Below are 17,653 nucleotides of genomic sequence, written 5' to 3' on the forward strand. Positions count from 1 at the left end.
ATGTTAGTTCCCACTATCCCTTTCTGTTAAAAAATCTGTAGCTTCTAAAGCAGACACCTGTCCCTTTCAAAGGCAAGCTCACATATTTTGAATATGGCATTACATTCAAAATAACATAACTCAAGATTATGATTTCTTCTATCTTTTCTCTCTGTAGGAGGAACGCAAGTCTTAATTTTTAGGAAGAACACCGGAACTAAGTAAATACTTCGCACTTTAAAGGAAATGCGTTTTACACTTCAATGAATTCTTGCCAGGAGGCATGGTCTTAAAAACCCAGTATCTTCACCATGATACCTAACAATAACAGCCCAAGGTACTTCCAGCCTCCCACCCAAGTTTCTATGGTGATACTTGAATTCAAAGGGTTTGAGTTCAAACTACCCGGTAATCTAAAGAAAACCCCTTGCCTCATTCCTCAAAGCAGTTTTAAATAATTTGTTGGGGGGAGGGAAAAGATTCATACTTTATACTTTTTAATACAAATTTTTTTCCTAAATTAAGACATTAGTTTTCAAGTGAGACCCCCCACAAATCCTAATGGGCTAAGGATAAGAATTCTAGACCAATTTTCTAAGACCCATTTTCTTTTTGACAATCAGGAAATACTAGACATTGTTCGACTAGAGGACGAGTTTAAGCTTGCCACGTAGCTGAAAAATCATCAGCAAAATGATTAATCACAGCTGAAACCTGACATATACTCTCCCATGTTCCTTAGGTACAATACATTCCAGCGATTAAAAATACATTCCATTTCCTCTAAGTGCACATTCAATCTGTCAAACTGGATGACAACGCCATCAAGCTGCTGAAATTCTGAAACCCAACCTGCTAAACATCCTGAATAGACCTTTTCCAAAGAAAAGTTACGAGAAATGTATGTATCCTTTTCAGATGTGAAAACGTCTTAAAATTACATAAGAAGGATTTCAAAATAACCCCCTAATAAACTGCTTAACATGAAGAGCATTTCGAATTTCCAGCTACTTATAATTTCCGTATTCATTGTCAATGGTACTCAAATAAAAGTTTTCCTTGTGCTCCTAAGAATGCTGAAGGGTTTCAGATCCCTCTAGCAGACATAGGCATAAACCCTTGCAAACCGTGGGTTGTATCTTTAAAAGGTGTCAAAGGAAAAGCAGATGAAATGCTGTAATCTCCACCCACTGTCACTTAAGACATAGCAACCCACGCGCTCCACACGCCCAGCCAGCATCCTGCATCCACCCTTTCTTTCAAGCCCACTGCATTAGACCATGGAAACTCAGGATGTGTGGCCACAGCGGCCCCTGCTCTGGCTCCAGCTGGCCCACCACGTGGCGTGGCCGTGACCTTAGTCACACTTCCCCCTAACATCCTGTGAGTGGGCTCAAGCTGGAGCCAGACCTTCCCACCGCGCTGCCAGCCCTGCTCCTGGAAATGACAAACCCCCACTGCCTAAAACATTCCATTCTCCCCTAACACCAACAGAGCTTCCTGCTCCCTACCCCTCCTGAACAACAGGTCTTTGAATATCATTCACCACCTTGGTAATACCTTTAACCATTTAGCTATCGAGGGAGGTATTTACAACTTCACTTCCAATTTTCATAGACGCTTGTTCTCAGATTTTTAACTCAACTATTTTAACTATTAGCACAATAATCGCTTCTCCAGGAATTATTAGCCCAGTTAACACTCAGAATCTAAAACAGGGCACTGAAAAATCTGCACGACAAAGCTCTCCTCATTCAAGAAGTATTTCATTTACTAGGGAGGGTGCTTGCTGGATTCAGATGTACAGAAGCACTATCTTCCTGGTCTTTTTCTAGTTGGACTAAAAGGATTTCAGAAAGCTCTGACTTGTATGTATAACTCTCGTGTTTGAAAAAGAACTTTCATTGTAATAAATAGGTCAATGAGAAAAAACACTCCCCCATTTAATTTTAGTTGCAGAGTCGAGAAGGAAGCAAGTTTTGTTTCATCAGATGATGGAAATAATACTACTGATTGGCAGTATTAATCCCACCTTCCTCCTAAAATGAGCATCTGGGTCCTAAAGATGGTTCTTCAAGCAAAGATGTAAAGATGGTTTTTCAAGCAAAGAGTAACACTAAGGAGACAGTTCGTGTACCCATTGTTTAGATTCATACTATTCTACATACTTAAAAACAGACATAGAGCTTCCAGGTCTGCGTAAGATGGAGTGAGCACGCTCTATCCTGTCTTTCCCAGTGAACACAAACTATAAAACCTGGAAAGACAGCCTGGAGCAGCTCTTTGAGGACTGAAAAGTAAATAGTAGCAGGCAGATTAGGAACGACCAGAACTCAAAATACCAGCAAACTGCCCATGAGTTTACCATGACTTTTTCCTCCAGTATGCCCCAAGCCTGAACTCAACACATTGCCAGCAGGCATTGGGCACTGCCAGAGAGAGAGCCAGGAGATGCCCTGTAGCTCTGGCGCCCAGGGAGCAGGAAAGAAAACTCCTGATACTCAGAGAGCGGGGGCCTCCTCTCCGTTCTCTCAAGCCACAGCCCCCAAGTGGCAAGAGCAGCCTGCAGTAAGAGGAGCCTGCAGGACCAGAACTCTGGAGGGGGAGAACGTCCCTCTGGGTTCAGCAGAGCTATGGTTCCAAGAGGATGGGGCCAAACCCCACGATTTTTTTTCCCTCTGTTTTTCTCTACTGCTTGGCACTGGGGACGTGGGCACGGTTGTGGAAGTATGCGGCAGAGCAGAATAATGAAATCCCAAGCTTTCTGGCTAAATGACCAAAAAAACAGAAGCCTGGTGGAATTGGAAAGTATCGGAAAACAACAGGTCCTACTGTATAGCACAGGGAACTATATTCAATATCCTGTGATCAACCATAATGGAAAAAAGTATGAAAAAGAATGTGTGTGTATATATATATATATATATATATATATATATATATATATATATATATATATATATATAACTGAATCACTTTGCTGTACAGCAGAAATTAACACAACATTGTAAATCAACTATACTTGAATCAAATAAATTGTTTTAAAAAGTATTGGAAAGATCACTGAGAGGGAGGAGCTCGGGAAAAGACCCCACAAATTACTTCTGAACTCTCAGACTCACCTGCAAGCTTTACATGCATGGATCTCATCCTAAAGAGCCTAATGAAGACTTTGAGAACTGAATTGCCTAAGTCCCAGATGGGTCACTGGGGCGCGTACATATCAGACACATCCAAGTAGCACTGCCAAGGCTTGGAAAATTGAACTGACATTGGGACCACACCTCACAGAAGGTGGGTTAGAACCTAACTAAGTCAGCTGTCTGCTAAAACAAAAATAGCAACGTTCTTCATGGGCTTTCAACAAGATGCAGAGTTTCATAACATAATATTCAAAATGTGCTGGATAAAATCCAAAATTACTCAGCATGGGAAAAGACTATCAACAGTTGCCAATGTCGAGATGACAGAGATGTTTGAACTATCTGACAAAGACTTTAAAGCAGCTATGACAAAAGTGCTCCAGCAACCAATCGTGCAATCTTGAAACCTACAGAGGAATACAAAGTCTGAGCAAAGACAGAAAATGTATAAAGGAGAACTGTTGGAAATTTTAGAACGGAAAAATATAATAACTGAAATAAAAACTCACTGGATGGGCTCAATGCAGCATGGAGATAAGTCAGTGAACTTAAAGATGAAACCATAGAAATTAGCCAATCTGAACAACAAAGAGAAACCAAGAGAAAACAAACAAAAACAAAGAGAAAAAAAGATTTAAAAACAAAACCACAGCGCCCCAGGGATTTGGGGGACAAGAACAGAAGGTCTTCCATTTGTGTCATGGGAGTCCCAGAAAGAGGAGAAAGAATGTAGTGCAGGAAGAAAATCTAACAATATAATAGCTGAAAACTTCCTAAATTTCAAGAGACATAAATCTATACATTCAAAAAGCTACCCTTTAGGAATGAAGGTGAAATACAGATATCTTCAGCTGAAGGAAAACTAAGAACATTCATTGGCGGCTGACTTCCTCTAAGATAACAGCTAAAGAAAGCTCAAAGGGAAATGATACCACAAGGAGCATGAGGGGTGAAGAAAGAGCAAGTGAAATGCTAGATATATGGGTAAATATAAAACACTACACTTCTCCTCTTGAGGTCTTTGTTGAAAGCAAAAATTATAACATTGCCTATGGGGTTTTCAAAGTATGCCAATGTAACAGATCAGATGAAAGTAACAAAAGAAGGGAGGATAAAGGGACCTATATGGTGGTAAGATTTCTACAGTCCTCTTAAAGTGGTAAACTGTTGATTCTAAATTGACAGTGAAGTATATACATCTCAATTCCTAGAGCAGGGACTAAAAAATGATACAAAAAGATACACAAGAGATCAAGTAAAATAAAACACTAAGAAACATTCAAGTAACTCAAAAGAAGGCAGAATACAGAAAGCAGACACCTGAAAATAGAGGGAACAAACAGAAAACAATAATGAAATGATAGGCATAAATCCAACATCAATAACTATGTTATAAACTCAAACGGGCTAAACATATGAATGAAAAGACAAAGACTACGAGAATGAATAAACAATATGAACCATATGCTAACAAAAACATCACTTGAAATATAATACTATCGGGTAGATAGGTTAAAAGTGAAAGGATAGAAAGAGGTATACCATGAAAACACTTCAAAAGAAAGCTGAAGTGGCTTTATACAGACAAAACAGACTTCAAAACAAAGAAAACTGCCAGGGACAAAGAAGGACACTACATAAAAGGGTCAATTTGCCAAGAAGACGTGACAATTCCAAACGCCAAATGCATTTGTACCTAACCACAGACCTTCAAAATACATGAAGCCAAAACTGACAGAACTCAAAGGAGAAACAGGTAAACCTAAAGTTATCGTCAGAAGCTTCAACACTCCTCTCTCAGTAATACGTGGAAATGGTAGACGGAAAATACCACCAACCAACTGAATCTCATATTTGTAAGACATTCTAACCAACAAAAGCAGAATACACATTCTTTTAAAGCACACGTAAAACATTCATGAGGATAGACCATACCCTGAGGTATAAAACTTTAACAAATTTCAAAGAATTGAAATAATGCAAAATGTGTCTTCTGATCGTAATGAAATTAAACTAGAAATCAACAGCAAAGAGAGAAGATAAAAAGTTCCAAACACTTGGAAATTATACAACACATTGTACTTCTAAATAATGTATGGGTCAAAGGGGAAAGTCTCAAGCGAAAAAAATTGTTGAATTGAACAAAATGAAAATACAACATATCAAAATGTGTGTGATACAGCTAATATGGTGTTTATAGGGAAATTTATAACAAATATTTATATTAGAAAAAAGAGAGAGGTCTCTAATCAACAATCTAAGCTTCTACATGCAGAAACTAGAAAATGAAGAGCAAAATATACCCAAAGCAAGGAAGGAAATAACAAAGATAAGAGCTGAAATAAATGAAATTGAAAGCAAAAAAAGAAAGAAAGAAAAGAGAAGAAAGAAAATCAATGTAAACAAACACGGGTTATTTGAAAATATCAATACAATTGTTAAGCCTGTAGCAAGACTGACAAAGGAAAAAAAAAGGAGAGAAAAAACACAACTTACTAATATCAGGAGTGAAAGAGGGAACATAACTTACAGTTCCCACTGACATTAAAAGGATAGTAAGGGAATATTATGAACAACTCTATGCATATAAATTTGATAATTAATATTGCTAATATTTTTTATGATTTTTAAAATCTACGTTCTTGAGGTATATTGGTCTGTGGTTTTGTCTTTGTTGTTTTTTTTTCTTACCATCTTTGGCATCAGAGTGATGCTGGCCTTATAAAATAAACTGGGAACTTTTCCCTCTCCTGAAAGATATTGTCTAAAATTGGTGTTATGTCTTCCTCAAATGTTTGTTAGAATTTACCAGCAGAACCACCTGGGTCTGGAGATTTCTTATTCAGAAGATTTTTAACTATGAATTCAGTTTTATTAATGATTATAGAACTACTCAGGTTATTGATTTCATCTCAGATGAGTTTTGGTAGGTTGTAGTTTTCTTGAGAATCGCTGTTAAGTTCTTGTTGAATTCTCAAGTTTGATTCCCCTTGGATTAGAGAAGAGACCATTTGATCCAGGATTTTCCAGATTGTCACAGAGAGGTTTCCAATCTTCTTGGCAGTAAATCAGATAGTGGTAGGGGGAGGGGGAAGGGGGAGTTTACAGGGGGATCAGAGGAGAGTGTTGATAGGGTAAATTTCAGGCTCCTAGCTTCTGAGAATGATGTGTCACACACCTCTGTAGTTACTACAGTCATCTGAATCCCTATTACCTGGCCAGGGCGGAGGATTTGAAATGTTACAGTGTCTCCACCGCCCCTCTCCCACCAGAGCAACTGCCCTCTGAACCACCTCCTGGGATTCCTCCATCTTACCGGCAGCAAATACATACCCAGGCACAGGTTAAGAGCTGACATGGCTTCTGCCCACACATAACCAGCAGTCTTTTAAGATTCGTTTATTATTTTGAAGAGAATTGAGCTGCTACAGAAAAAGTGTGGAAAACACTGCCCCCAGATGTCCCAAAGGAGGTGACTCGGGTTCTGGCCTGGGCTCCTGGGGAAGGCCTTGGGCCAGCCCTTCCCAGCCCAAGGCAGGGCACTTCAATGGAGTCATCCTGCGTTTGGAAACAAAGTCGTGGCACCCAACTGACTGGCTGCAATTCTTCCTCCATTTAGTCAGACTCACAAACTGAGACTCATAAAGCTGAAAGCAACCTCATGAATCCCCCTGTCTATGACCTTATTTCACAGATGAGGAGACTGTGGTCCAGTTATGGGTAGTAGCTGGCCCAAGGTCGCCTACCTTATTGAGGCAAAAATGGGACTGGAGCCCACATTCCAAGGTCCCAGCACAGTGTTCTTTACCCTACACGTAAAAACAAGTTTTGACTGGACAGCTAATATATATATATGAGGCAGTGTGACAACAGTTCCTGTCATCGTGGAATTGAACTTCAGTGGGGAATACAGACATTCAACAATTGCCCAGATAACTAAAATGGAAATGCGTATTAAACCACTAAGGGGCAATGCAAGGAGTGTAAATATCAATATATTGCCTTGAGACTTCCCTGGTGGTCCAGTGGCTAAGACTCCATGCTCCCAATGCAGGGGGCCGGGTTCAACCTCTGGTCAGGGAACTAGATCCCACATGCCACAACTAAGAGTTCACATGCCACAACTAAAGATCCCACATGCCGCAACGCAGATCCCACGTGCTACAACTAAGACCCGATGCAACCAAATAAATAAATAAATAAATAAATATTTTTCCAAAAAATACATTGCCTTAAAATTTTTTCCCAGAATACAACCCACCACCACCATCAGCACCACAGTCATAGTGATTCCAGTGGAAAAGTTTCGCCTTGGAAAATTGGGGAATGATCATATGTGATCTTTCAGTGATGAAGTGAAATTGCATGTTGTTTAAGTCTGCCACCCAGAGGGTGCTTTTGTCCCCCATCTGAAGCACAATCTTAGATAGGTAAATGGAGAAGAATGTCACATTTAGTATACTAAGGAGCTAGACAAAAAGACGGACGTTGAAAGGGATAATGATTCTAGCCACGAGTCCTTTCTTGGACCAGGATGAAAGAGCCACTGTAAGGTGACTCAAGCCAAGCATCATGACCCAGATGCTGCTGGTGAGGTAGCACCGCAGCCACGAAGGCCCTGAAGCAGGCTCCAATCACCAGCATGACATACTCCAGAGAGCGGGAGCCCTCTGCTGAGTAAACTGGATAGTTCTGCAAGCAGAGAATGAATGAATGTAGGAATCTGTTTCAACAGCTTGCTAGTGAAGAAAGAGCGTGATGAAACACGCACAGATAAAGCTTCTAGCTTTATCTCAGAGTCTGATCAATGTTAACATTTTAAATGGGAAACTTCTATGAAAGTTTGACAAGTTACTCTTTTGGGAGATGTTTCCCCCACAACTTGCGCTCTCATGATGGGAGCATTTAAAGGGTCTCTGATTTTCCCCTCTACTTTCAAGGGATAAACAAAATCGTGGAATCTGAGACTTGAGGTGACAGTGGCCATCACTGAAGCTTTGCACATAGTAAGTTACCACATGGGAGAGTTGAATAAAACAGATTCAAGTCTGTAGCCCATGAACTGAGAATTCTATTGTATCAGGAGGTCAGGCTCTTTTAACCATAATGATAATGACTGAAATAGGTACGCAATTCTACATGAAATATAGAGCCTTCTGGAAGAAAAAAACAAGGTCAAGTCACCTACAAGGTGGCCAAGAAAACTACTAAAAGAGATGTTTCCAGAGTCTTCTAAACTACATTGTGAAGTGAGGTAAATGGAACACATAGTTTTGGACAGAAAAGCAGGAATAACTGTCAGAGACCGTCACCAGAATGGATAGGATTCAGGCCACAGTTGTACCAAACAGGTGTCTGACCACCCACCTGGGCTCTCTGCTCATCATTTCAAAAGTCTATAAAGGTGCTTATTTTGGTTAAAGGTATAGAATTTAAGATTTTTTTAAAATGTCTAATGTACTCAGCTTAAAATTCAGATTCATACCTGCCAACTGTGCTTGGGCACAAATAATTAATCATCATCACAATAAGCTGTAAAAGTGTAAAGCGGCAACTAACACAAAGGCTTAATGGAATCTCCCTCCTTGAAAGTTAATAGAATGGTTTAGTTCACATTTCCCTCAGACCGTCAGGAGCTGGCGAAGTAACCTCAGAAGTACCCTGTTAGTTCAGTAATTCTGTGAGTCAATGGAAAAATGACAACGACTGATCTTGGGCTCTGTGTCTCAATGCCTTGATAGAAGAAAGGACAAGATGAAATATGCACAAAACTTCTCATTTTATCTCAGGACTTGACAAAAATAACACTTATTTTTATACATGTTCACTGCTGTATCCAGAGCACCTAGTACAGAGTCTGGCATATAGTGGGACCACAAAAAGTGTTTTTTGGAATAAATAGACAATCTCGTTCTTAGACAAAAATTCTGCCAAACTACAAATATATGCCCTGAAGAGTCACTATTTTGTTATTCACAGTGATATACAAGGAAGGGAAGAAAGAAATAGCAAACCGAACATCCATTTTGTTATTTTTTTCTTGGTATGGTTTGGTGAAATCAGACAAGTGAAGATAATGCATACCTTTTATTGTTTACTAGGTATGTGACTTGGGGCAAATGATTTGAACGCCTCTCTTAAGTATGTATGGCCTCATATCTAAAATAAGGCCAATGATCTCTTCCTCACAGTGTCACAGTAAAGATTAAATGTATACTATTTCAGAGCCTGGCACACAACGGCGGTTCTAACAAATGAAGACCCATGAGACAGTATGAGAAAGCCTCTCATGCTCTTCTTTGACCTCAAACACAGAGCCCAAGTAGAGGTGTGTATCATCCATGTCACTTTCTGAGTTTCTTCCCAAAGAAACGAGTCCATCACTCATTACAGCAAGAATTCTCTACCCCGACTGCAGAGCGGAACCTCAGGGAAGCTTTCCCATCAGGTGACCTGCTTGCTTTAACTCATCAGTAGTGGATGAGAGGATAGAGCTGCCTGGTGGGGTCCTCTACCTGGCCCTGAACCCCCAGGCCCTGTGCCCTCGAGGAGGGAGCCTAGGTACTTGGGAACATCTACAAGCTGTGATTTGACAGAAATTTCGAGTGAATGTATACCTAAGCTTTCCAAAAAACAGCTCTGAAATTGGCTGGTTAATTTGGCCTAAACCGTAACACATGGATTGATCTAAATGCTGCTGAAAGCTTCCATTTTAAAAGCAACATATGTATTTTTGCAATACAGGTTTAACATTTTTAAAAAAAATTCGTAAGTGATGTAATCGGAAGGTCAATACTCACCAAGCTGAGCAAAAGTATTTCTCTTCAAGAGGGCGCCAATCAAGCAGAAGCCGTTCCCATCTTTACCTCCTAGATAAGCCATATGCTATTTTAGTTCTTTATATAACTTCAAGGATGTTGCAACCTTTTGGCACTCAGTTTCTCCATCTGTTTAAAAAAAAAAAAAGCAGGGAGGGATGGATCTAGCTAACTCTAAAACACTATGCTTCTCTTCTGAAAACAGCAATTATTGGTACTTCCCTCTAGGCTGGGAATTTTATTACCAAATATGCTTATCTTTTAAGATGTGGTTCCAGAAGAGGGACCAGAGTTTAAAAAATAACACGATGAGTTAACACAGGCTTAAAGGAAAACTTTCTAGACACCTTGTTCATCCTAAAACAGGACAGACCACATCATCTCCTTTTTCTTTTAATCAAGTTTCCATAACCCCATCTCCCAGATGCGAGAAACCTCTCTCATATTAGCTAAGGCCTGTCTTAAGATAGAATAAATCTACTTATAGGCTGGGAACTCTCTTGCTAAGTATGTGGTTGTTATAATCACAAAAGATGAGCACAGTATTGAGTCAATAGCTTACTGGGGACCCAGTGCCGCATACTAATCTCAACACCCTTGCTTAGCCCATAGCTAGAAGTGCAAGATGCTGACCAAAAAAAAAAAAAAAAAAAAAAAAATCCAAGGCTTAAAAGAGTGCTCTCATTTAGTATTGACGATGGAAGAATCACATCTATTATTGTGATACATACAAATTATAATCAAGTTAACATACCAGCAAAGGCCTCATTTTGTAACATTCTCGATAATAGAGGACAAGTCATAAAAACAAAGTATAGCCAAGAACAGTCTGTTTTAAAAAGCATGGGATATTTAGAGTACATAAAGAAAAATTGATTTTTCATAAGTTCCAAAGCAGAGAAAACCTTCGTATTCATTAAACACTGCACAAAATCTTTCATAGGTCTTAAATTTGATAATACTGCATGCTCTAAGAACCCAATGTAGCTACAGAATATTCAACATTTGTCAAGCACTGAGAACTGTACAGACTGCAAAAGCAGAGAGTCCTCAATCACAGAACATAAGGATTCAAAAGCACATAACAATGACCAAGCTAGGGAACAGTTTAACCGTTTCATTCATTACAAAGGCCCTGTTCTATAACCACTTGAAGTGTTTTCGGTTTGTAATCATACAAGTCCATTTCTTAAAAGTGGAGAACTATTATTGTAGCCAAAGGTCAACAAGCACCTGTGTTCAGAGTCCGCAAACGAAAATCCGTTAGGAAGAAGTACATTCATACTAATGTAGTGTCTGCAAAGTGAAACTTCAACTCTCGATTATTTCTAAGGGGAACATGAAGCCCTCTTTTCTCACTCCAACTCGTTTCTTTGGACCTTAACACCATGCACAAAATGTCTAACTTCTACCATTTTGAAAGGGTTCTCCTAAAAAGCACAAAGAAATTTTTAATTACAAAAGAATTAAAGAAGAAGAACCAATAAGATTTTTTCCACTTACTATAAGAAATATATAAAGACAAAATGTTATTAAAAATGCTTGATAATAAACTCACGTTGTCAAAATAAAATGTGGAGGTTCATGAAAAATAATCACAACCTTGCTAAATATTAACATAAAAATTACCTCTTAATGTAGAAATTATTTAAGGGTCCAGTCTCGAATGAACATAAAGAAATAAAATTTTCTAGACGTAGATAGCTGAACAGGTAAATTCTTTATTTCTCTCATATTTTTCAGAGTATGTTCACATAGCTCTTAAGTTTAATTCACAAGACATAATATGATCTAGTCCATTGTATAAATGGATTCATTTGGAAAGCCTCCGTTTGTTCATAGGCGGGAAACATGCTCGCTTCCTGTGTTCCAGGAGACCATACTTAATATAATTAGTAGTTTTTCTAAGATTTACTTTGCATGCTTCTCATGTGATTAAGACACTGGCAGGGCTAGCCCCCATGTGGGGTAGCAACTGAGCAGGGGCAAAATGCTCACTTGCTAGAATGTTCACAAGCCTATACTGGTAAGTCCTTGGCCTTCAGTGTTTATGACCCTGAGGCTTTGGTTAGGTTTCAAGTATTTTACCAGAAAGGAATAATATAGCTAACAGCCACAAAAATATTAATAATTATGACATGCTAATTTATTTCTATCAGCAAAGAAGACACCAGGTGAGAGGCATTTTTTTTAACATCTTTATTGGAGTATAATTGCTTTACAATGGTGTGATAGTTTCTGCTTTATAACGAAGTGAATCAGCTATACATATACATATATCCCCATATCTCCTCCCACCCTCCCTATCCCACCCCTCTACGTGGTCACAAAGCACCGAGCTGATCTCCCTGTGCTATGCGGCTGCTTCCCACTAGCTATCTATTTTACATTTGGTAGTGTATATATGTCCACGCCACTCTCTCACTTCGTCCCAGCTTACCCTTCCCCCTCCCCGTGTCCTCAAGTCCATTCTCTATGTCTGCGTCTTTATTCCTGTCCTGCCCCTAGGTTCTTCAGAACCATTTTTTTTTCCTTTTTTAGATTCTATATATATGTGTTAGTATACGGTATTTGTTTTTGTCTTTCTGACTTACTTCACTCTGTATGACAGACTCTAGGTCCATCCACCTCACTACAAATAACTCAATTTCATTTCTTTTTATGGCTGAGTAATATTCCATTGTATATATGTGCCACATCTTCTTCATCCATTCATCTGTCGATGGACATGGACACTTAGGTTGCTTCCATGTCCTGGCTACTGTAAATAGAGCTGCAATGAACATTGTGGTACATGACTCTTTTGGAATTATGGTTTTCTCAGGGTATATGCCCAGTAGTGGGACTGCTGGGTCATATGGTAGTTCTATTTTTAGTTTTTTAAGGAACCTCCATACTGTTCTCCATAGTGGCTGTATCCATTTACATTCCCACCAAAAGTGCAAAAGGGTTCCCTTTTCTCCACACCCTCTCCAGCATTTACTGTTTGTAGATTTTTTTGATGATGGCCATTCTGACTGGTGTGAGGTGATACCTCATTGTAGTTTTGATTTGCATTTCTCTAATGATTAATGATGTTGAGCATGCTTTCATGTGTTTGTTGGCAATCTGTATATCTTCTTTGGAGAAATGTCTATTTAGGTCTTCTGCCCATTTTTGGATTGGGTTGTTTGTTTTTTGATATTGAGCTGCATGAGCTGCTTGTAAATTTTGGAGACTAATCCTTTGCCAGTTGCTCCATTTGCAAATATTTTCTCCCATTCTGAGGGTTGTCTTTTAGTCTTGTTTATGGCTTCCTTTGCTGTGCAAAAGCTTTTAAGTTTCATTAGGTCCCATTTGTTTATTTTTGTTTTTATTTCCATTTCTCTAGGAGGTGGGTCAAAAAGGATCTTGCTGTGATTTATGTCATAGAGTGTTCTGCCTATGTTTTTCTCTAAAAGTTTGATGGTGTCTGGCCTTACACTTAGGTCTTTAATCCATTTTGAGTTTATTTTTGTGTATGGTGTTAGAGAGTGTTCTAATTTCATTCTTTTACATGTAGCTGTCCAGTTTTCCCAGCACCACTTATTGAAGAGGCTGTCTTTTCTCCATTGTATTTTCTTGCCTCCTTTATCAAAAATAAGGTGACCATATGTGTGTGGGTTTATCTCTGGGCTTTCTGTCCTGTTCCATTGATCCATATTTCTGTTTTTGTGCCAGTACCATACTGTCTTTATTACTGTAGCTTTGTAGTATAGTCTGAAGTCAGGGAGCCTGATTCCTCCAGCTCTGTTTTTCTTTCTCAAGATTGCTTAGGCTGTTCGGGGTCTTTTGTGTTTCCATACAAATTGTGACATTTTTTGTTCTAGTTCTGTGACAAATGCCAGTGGTAGTTTGATAGGGATTGCATTGAATCTGTAGATTGCTTTGGGTAGTATAGTCATTTTCACAATGTTGATTCTTCCAATCCAAGAACATGGCATACCTCTCCACCTGTTTGTATCATCTTTAATTTCCTTCATCAGTGTCTTATAGTTTTCTGCATACAGGTCTTTTGTTTCCTTAGGTAGGTTTATTCCTAGGTATTTTATTCTTTTTGTTGCAATGGTAAATGGGAGTGTCTCCTTAATTTCTCTTTCAGATTTTTCATCATTAGTGTATAGGAATGCAAGAGATTTCTGTGCATTAATTTTGTATCCTGCTACTTTACCAAATTAATTGATTAGCTCTAGTAGTTTTCTGGTAGCATCTTTAGGATTCTCTATGTATAGTATCATGTCATCTGCAAACTGTGACAGCTTTACTTCTTCTTTTCCGATTTGGATTTCTTTTATTTCTTTTTCTCCTCTGATGGCTGTGGCTAAAACTTCGAAAACTATGTTGAATAATAGTGGTGAGAGTGGACAACCTTGTCTTGTTCCTGATCTTAGAGGAAATGGTTTCAGTGTTTCACCATTGAGAACGATGTTGGTTGTGGGTTTGTCATATATGGCCTTTATTATGTTGAGGTAAGTTCCCTCTATGCCTACTTTCTGGAGGGTTTTTATCATAAATGGGTGTTGAATTTTGTCAAAAGCTTTTTCTGCTTCTATTGAGACGATCATATGGTTTTTCTCCTTTAATTTATTAATATAGTTTATCACATTGATTGATTTGCGAGAGGAAATTTAAACGGACTCTCCTCCCCCTCTGCCCTTCCCCAGTGGCCCAGCTGGGTTGCCTGGGGTCTAGGAAGTGAAAGGTGAAAAAGGCAGAGGGTTCCTAATAGTTGAGAAACCTGAAAGACTGATTTATCTACTTCCCTAGGTTGTCTTAAAGGCCAGCAATTCTGATTTGCGTTTGTTTTAACCCTCAAATAACTTTATCAAAGTACACAGGTAAAGACAGAAATTAAGATGTACAAAGAAAAAAAATGTAGAAGGCCCAGTTACACAATTCATGGAAAAGCAACACATTTGCATCTCTCAGTCAAGAGACGCATTATGGGAAAGCAGACATTCTGGCTTCCCAAAGCCCCACAGCCTCTGCAGCTTGGCTACTTTAGGGGTGGACCACTTCTCAAAAGACCTTTCGGCATCTTGGAACCATAGCACATCCCTCCTTCCCTCACGACCATGTCAACCCAATGATGAATTTTCCAAGTAAGGTGATTCTGTTGGCCAAAGGAGGCCCTGGTTGCATCATTTCTCTTTGTTTGGAAGGCAGTTTCGTTTCATGTAGCATCACCAAATTGGGAGTTGATTTGGGAAAGGTGAATATGAAATAGCAGTAAAGGAAAATGTTATAGCCTCTATGGAAATTCCAGGCCTTTCTGCTGCTTTCAGGTCCACCACAGCTCACGTCAGTCATTATATTCAAGGGGATGCTCACACAGTGCAAAAGGCAATATTCTGGGTAATGAAGCCATAAACCAGTAAAATGAGCCTCAGACTGTGTCTCCTCAATTTGTTATTCTCATCTTTCATATACAGCATCTTCTAAATTTAATCATGATTCTTCAAACCATTATATTACTTTGGGGCATAAAAAACCCTGATGTTGTTTTAGGATCAAAAATCACTTGTATTTTTAAAAATAACTTGTAATAGAATATTTGTTTCAATATACAAAGCAGCAAAAAGTTAGTTTAGAACTCTTGAAATAGATAGCTCAACTACTTAAAAAAAGAAAGATAAATATATATGATGTCTAAATGTGACAAATATTTTGAGAGCATCTGAAAGTATTTAAGATATCAATGTTTAAAGAATAAAACACGATTTATTAGTGTAATTTCAGAAGATTTGTCTTTCATTTTAAAATTTCAGTTAGTGTCATAATAAAATTGTTGGGAAACTGAGATTTACTTTTCAATTGCTGCGTAATTTGTCGTCCTTTTTTCTATCTGCCAGTGTGCATGAGACTGCTGTTCCAATCAAGGCAAAATATGGAACTCCCCTATGGCTCAATTTCCTTTTAAATAAAATGAGAAAATTGTCAAAGATTAGTTCCTGCCTCTCACTACTTTTCAGAACAAGTAAAACTTATAAAGCACTTTGCAAATATAAAAAAAAAAAGCTATTTTAAAAGATTCTGGGGAGGAACTCTGCTCAATATTCTGTAACAACCTAATTGGGAAAAGAATTTGAAAAAGAACAGATGCATGCAGATGTACAACTGAATCACTTTGTTGTACACCTGAAACTAACACAACATTGTTAATCAACTATACTCCAATATAAACCAAAAAGTTAAAAAAAAAAAGATTTGGGGGAGTAATGAAATGTATAAGCAGTATAAATATTTCTAGATGAAAATTCTTATTTTATAACTACCTTTTAATTGTTTATCTCCAACATAATCAAATGCATTTTACAACAGCCACAATCCCTAGAGAAATATTTTTCATAAATCCTCTTTGAACTGAGGAACCATCTCACATTAGAGACTATAAAGGAGACATGATGACTAAAAGCACTGTAGGATCCTGGATGGGATCCTGGAACAGAAGAAGGACATAAATGGAAAAAATTGGTGAAATGTGAAGAAAAGCCTGGAGTTTAGTTTAGAAGTTTTGTACCAATGTTCATTTCCCAGTCTTCTTTTTATAATTTTAAAAAAAATTTTTTTTAATTTTTGGCTGCATTGGGTCTTCGTTGCTGCACACGGGCTTTCTCTAGTTGCGGTGAGCAGGGGCTACTCTTCGTTGGGGTGCACGGGCTTCTCATTGTGGTGGCTTCTCTTGTTGCGGAGCATGGGCTCTAGGCACACAGGCTTCAGTAGTTGTGGCACGCGGGCTTCAGTAGTTGTGGCGCACAGGCTTAGTTACTCCGCGGCATGTGGGATCTTCCCGGACCAGGGCTCAAACCCGTGTCCCCTGCATTGGCAGGTGGATTCTTAACCACTGTGCCACCAGGGAAGCCCTCATTTCCCAGTCTTGATAACTGTTCATGGAAGATTGAGTGATGGGTGATGGGGATATGGGACCTCTCTATACTGTTTTTGCCACTCTTCTGCAAATGTAAAATTAGTTCAAAAGAAAAAGTTTAAAAAACACTTCTTTGAGACAGAAAAACCATTGTTATATGTTTTATTAAGAATCTAAGCAACAAGGATTTACTATATAACAAAGGAACAATATCAAGACTTATAATAATCTATAATGGAAAGTAACCTGAATATATATATATCTGAATCACTTTGCTGTATACCTAAAACTGTATACAATGTTAATGCAACATTGTAAATCAACTATACTTCAATTGTTTAAAAAGTTATATAATTGGAAACAAAAGAAGAACCTAAATCTTCTAAAAGAGTGTTTAGGGAAATACATATGATTTGATTCCACTAGTGAAATGATTCCACTAGATGGCACCCTATTTTCTTCAGTGATCAGAGCCATCTCTCTTCACATAGCTACCATCCATCACCTGATATAAATGTTTCTTGAGCTTATTTTATAGCTGTAACGGGCATCATCTCTTTGTATAACGGATTCTATGATTTGACTCCCTGCATAAAACAATGTTTGCTTTCTTTTCTTGAAATGTCTTCTTTCAGGATATAAGCTTCGTTATCGTTCCAGAACTTTAAGGTAAGGTTTATGAATTCGCAGTCATTCAGCACATTTCTCAAGCCCTTACTTTGGGCCACATCATCTCAACAGTCCGAGGCAACCCATCCTCTTTAGTGGTGACCAACATTAAAGACTTCACATCCTCCTGTACACTTGAAAAGTGCATCAGATCCAGA

General features: G+C 38.5%; 2 long non-coding RNA genes across 4 annotated transcripts in view; one reads left to right on the plus strand and one right to left on the minus strand.

Moving 5' to 3' along the window:
- Positions 1-17,653, plus strand: part of LOC309621214 — a 632,915-nt gene that overhangs the window by 405,988 nt on the left and 209,274 nt on the right. The gene's annotated exons all lie outside the window — the stretch shown is intronic.
- Positions 1-17,653, minus strand: part of LOC309621177 — a 147,348-nt gene that overhangs the window by 92,582 nt on the left and 37,113 nt on the right. For 2 of the 3 annotated variants that reach the window (XR_014239784.1, XR_014239785.1), the window contains one exon: positions 1-10,069. This exon is cut by the window's left edge and continues 20,316 nt beyond it. This is a non-coding gene — a long non-coding RNA (uncharacterized lncRNA). Of the gene's footprint in view, positions 10,070-10,559; positions 16,912-17,653 lie in introns of those variants that run through there. The other variant, XR_014239786.1, reaches the window with a different exon arrangement.

This window comes from Balaenoptera borealis (genome assembly GCF_965194805.1).
Source record: "Balaenoptera borealis genome assembly, chromosome: X".
Classification (NCBI taxonomy): Eukaryota; Metazoa; Chordata; class Mammalia; order Artiodactyla; family Balaenopteridae; genus Balaenoptera; species Balaenoptera borealis.